Source organism: Mus pahari, chromosome 18, assembly GCF_900095145.1.
Source record: "Mus pahari chromosome 18, PAHARI_EIJ_v1.1, whole genome shotgun sequence".
NCBI classification, from domain to species: Eukaryota; Metazoa; Chordata; class Mammalia; order Rodentia; family Muridae; genus Mus; species Mus pahari.
In genome coordinates, this window is record NC_034607.1 from 52548982 (window position 1) to 52554031 (window position 5050).

The window sequence follows — 5050 nt, forward strand, 5'->3', positions numbered from 1 at the left end:
TTCATGCCATTAACTTCCAACTAACTTCCTTCAGGGAGCTAGGAGGCAGATGCTGGGTACCACATTGGAATGAAGAGTTGCACACCAATCTTGGGTGGTGATTAGAATCCCTGGATAAGGAGAACAAAGTAGTTCCTGGCTTGTGTTTCTCTTCTGCACTACAGACATGACAATCTAGCCCTGAGTTTGGACACTGCTGGGAGCTTAGCCACATATCTGACACAAAGAAGGGGCTCAGTAAGTGGTGGCCTTCCTGTCCCATTGTCACTCCTACCAACACTCCAAAGCCCGTCTGCCAGACCAACAGGTACCTTCTCCATGCTTTGTAAACACTCCTGTCTTCAAAATGCTATGCCTGGGTGTGCTTCCTTTATTGTATATATAGAATTCTTGATTACTCTCCTGGTAGAGAACAGCCATGTGTTCTGAGTTTGAATTCTCCCTTATTCTTTATGTGGGTTTGGGCCCCTAGGGTGTGGGCAACAGACAACCCATATGATCCTTGGGAGTGATGACAGAATCTACATTTGATAGAGGTGAGAAGTGGGTAGACCCTAGGTATAAGACATGTTTTGAATAGCTTTTCAATATTCCACCTTAGTTCCAGGAATGGGCCGTGCTACCACCCCTGACTTGGCTTCCCTTGAATCCATGGATAAAAGATACACAAACAGCTGTTCAATTTCAGCTTGCCTTCTTGGCACAATTGCTGGGCACTAATATCTGCCACCTGGTAAAGTGTGCCCTTATCAATACTCTTAGCTCCACACCTCCCACCTGTCCTAAACTTTAATTTCTCAGTTGCATCTAGTTTCTGTTAAACTCCCCTGACCACATGCCTGTGTGGCCACTCCATCTCGAGATCTCACATGGCTGGTCAGCTTTTCTCCATCAGAAGCCTGGTGAACTCTGCCTCTCCTTCCTTCCATCTTTCTCTTTTCCTCTAGTGACCTAGAAGTCCGGCCTATCCCTTCCACCCAGCAATTGACCCATGGCTTCTTCACTGACATATCAAGAACCAATTGGGGAATAGGACCTTAGCATCAGAACAGCCCCTACAAAGACAGATAAGGACAAGGGTGGTGGCTACCATGGAAACATGTCCTTTCTATTGCATGAGCAAAGGACCAGGAACATTCTGCAGTCAGAAACATTACATCTGCAAGTTCCTGAAAAAAACAATTCTGGGTTTTAAGTCATTTCATTTCCCTCACATTTCCTGGCCTATATACAATGAAAGGCCTACTTCCTCAGTTCCTTTTCCCCACATCCACTGTCTTATCAAGGGACAGGAAGAGATGGAAGAGTCATGAACCTAATTGAGAACTTTTCTCTGTCCGGTAAATTTTCTCCTAATTGGCACTTACTTTCTCACCTCATTTACATATAAACAAACCAGTGAGATCCAGCTCTTCTGAGACACAGTCTCTTCATTAGCAAGCTATCTCCAGGTCCCCTCTAGGGTGCCAACACCTTTGTTTTGCTCTCTCTTTGTCGTCTATGTGTTTCATAACAACCTAAGGATCCAGCAGGGAAAGAAAATATGTAACACGTCTAAGGGGATGGGATGCAGTTCAGTTGAGTGAGGGCTTGCCTAATATGCCTGAAGCCCTGGGCTCAGTCCCTAACACCACATAAGCCAGGCACAGTGGTGCACAATAGTAATCTCTGAACTTGGAAGATGGGGACAGGAGGACCAGAAGCTCATTGTCATTCTCAGTGGCACAGTGAGTCTGAAGCCATCTTAGGATACATGAGACTCTGCAAAGAAAAAAAACATTCAGACATCTGTAAGAAAACCAGAACATGCCAAAGAAGAGAGACTCAAGAATCATAGTCAACTTCAGTAAAAGCACTCAACCCTGACAAACCTCAAATTCACTTACTGGCTTTGATTCCTCTGGCAGTGCATCAACTGAAACATAGGTTTTCAACTTGTGGGTTGCAACCCCTTTGGCAATCCTCTGTCTTCAAAAATATTTCCACTACGATTCATAACAGTAACAAATTACAGTTATGAAGTAGCAAAAAATTAATTGTATGACTGGGGGTCATCACAACATGAGGAACTGTATTGAAGGGTTATAGCATTAGGAAAATTGAGAACCACTAATCTTGAAGCAAGGTAGCAAGAAACCTTGTTATGTCATGCATAGCTTAAGGGCAAAGGCTAGTGACAGTGAATTTGTTATTTAAAACAGAGCTACCCCAGGGATCTAAGAACAGGATGCAATTACAAGTTAAGGAGTCTGGATTTAACCTGCCACAGCCTCAAGATGAAACACAGCCTGAGAAGCAGTTATAGTGAGCAGAAGCACAAGATGCTAGCAAACCAAAATGTGCTGGTAACAGAGACTCTGTTCAGATAGTGAAGTGTGCAGGGAAGGTGGCTGCCTTCAATGGCTGGGAGCTGATCTCATAGGACAAATTAAACTGCAGTTTGATAGCCTCAAGTCCTACATGTTGCCAAGTGTCAGCATCTAACTGAGAAGACTGAAAACACTTGGGTAGCACAAAGGTTTGGTGTTGGTAGACAGTAGGAAATGAGCCCCATAGTTCATCAGGGTAAGCAGTTTTTGCTTCCTCATCATATAAGTACCCTGGAAAACCCATTAATATCCCAAGAGCACCTGCTCTGTGCCTAACCCCAGAGGGTCAAGAAATTTGAGCAGTGAATTTCTCCAAATTTATTTCTCTGCCAGGATTAACAGCCCTAAGACACCAGAGGAAATAAATCAAGGAGTCTCATATTCCCAATTTAAAACAAACAAATGAGAGAAATAAGTCCTTGGTATAATTGACAAATACACAGCCCTCACTCTAGCCAAATATTGGTTTTTCCTTTTAAACTTCAGCTAAAATACTCTTGGGTGAGAAAGACTTGTGGCTATTATCCAAAGGCTGTTCTAGGCTACATACAACAATAAAATTATGAATTTTCAAACAAAAGCTACAAATGTGGAATGGCTTTCTGAGACCAAAGTTACTCTGACATTTCATAAAAAGAATTAATTAGAACAACACTTCATTCCATTGTGGTGAAGGAAGGTTTGTTGGTGTTTATTATATTATTTCTATAGACATAACTATGTAATTATAATTAGCAGAAGTTATCTATGCTTAGGATTTATAAAAGCTGGCATGAGTAGACAAGACTGTGATAGAGTCATGTTACTTGGGTAACATGGATGACACATTTCCTGGTGTTCTACTAAACACTGACTACATTCATCTCCTAAGAGGTTGTAGTCTAAATTCAGGCACATTTTTATCGTTGTTGGCTAAATAATTTGGTTTTTGTCTTTTTTCTTTTTTTAACAGAATCTTACTGTATGGCTCTGAATGATCTGGAATTCAGTTTATCGACCATGCTGGTCTTAAATTCACAGAGATCCACTTACCTGTGACTTCCAGTGCTGGGTTTAAGGGTGCATCCCACCATGCCTGGACCTCAAATAAATAATTTACACAGCTTTGTTCTTCCTTTTCTGTGACCATTCTTCCCTCTTTCTGGCTCATCACTGATTCCTGATCAGAACCCAGTGTTGAGGACCTTGTTTGTAGTAATTCTGCCCTGGCTTCTCCTTGGGTGTGGTTGAGATCTGAGTTGGAAAAAGCTCTGTCTGAAACCTGCCTGGTCCTCCTCTGAGAAGTTCTCAGCCAGGAAGGGCTGACTTGCACAAAAACTGAGTCCTGTCTTAGATGTGACATTCAAAGAGCTAAATTTGTTGATGGCACAAGAGACTTTCAAAAGGGGACAAGGCTGGTAGGTTGGGCCCTTCCTATAGAGAGGATAAGTATAAGAAGAAACTAGTAGCCAGGTGTGTTGGCTCACACCTTTAATCCTCTTGCCTCTGAAGGAAGAGGCAAGAGGATCTCTGTGAGTTTGAGGCCAACCTGGTCAAGAGAGTCAGAGCTACACAGAGAAACCCTGTCTTGAAAAACAGAAAATATGCAGCATCTAAAAAGACAAAGCTCATAATCATGTCTGGAGTTTGAAGTTTTTAAAAATTACATACAAAGAAAGAGGAAAATACAAAATTAGGAATAAACTAAATAGAAACACATAAAATGCCACAAATGATAAAGTTAGTAAGCAAAACTATCAAGTTATTAGCATAACCATGTATACCCAAGAAAGTTCAAGAACAGCCAAGTATGTTAGTAAGGTAGAGATAGTAAATTGTAGAAAAGACTGGAGTCAAACTCTAAAAATAAAAACCTCAATGTCCAAAAAGAAACATTAGTCAGGATAAACAGATGCTGTGTGACTTCTCATGGGGAGACTGCGTCCATTTATTCCAGACAGCACATTGACAGACTAAACAACTCCATCTGCATCCAGCTTGGTGAATGACCAGAGAGGGATGATCTGCAGGAGAGTGGGTGAGGGGTTATTCTGAGAAGGACCATGACTCATGGGTGCTTTATCACTGCAGATCCTAGCACAGCTTGGCTTGCAGGCAGCTGTACCATGCAAGTCTCCTTCACTCATCCCTGTTTGTTGCTCACAGCCTCAAGGAAAGGCTTGGTGAGTTCTGTTACCCTGGTCATCCTCCATCCAAGAGGGAAAACAGCTTTACAAACAAATGATGGCATAGCAACAGAAAATACTGGAAACGAACTGGAAATGAACTGATAAGGAGGGAGGCCAGGGAAGCACAGGGCACACAGTTGCTGTTAGATAGACTGAAGAATCAGATTTAGTACAGCCTGGTGAACACAGATGTTCATCATGTGTTGGGTATCTCCGTTCTGTTAAAACTGATTTTTAATAATCTCACTGCACATACATAAGACAAACTGTGTAGGCAATAGACTAGTAACTAGCATGACTAATTTTTCTACAATGTATTCATAGAGTAGATCTAAATATCATGCTGTAAATACACATACACAGAGCAATTATCTGCTTTATGCTGTCTTGTTAGGCTTATATTACTAGCTGGGCAGTGGTGGCCCACACCTTTAATCCCAGCACTTTGGAGGCAGAGGCAGGCGGATTTCTGAGTTCGAGGCCAGCCTGGTCTACAGAGTGAGTTCCAGGACA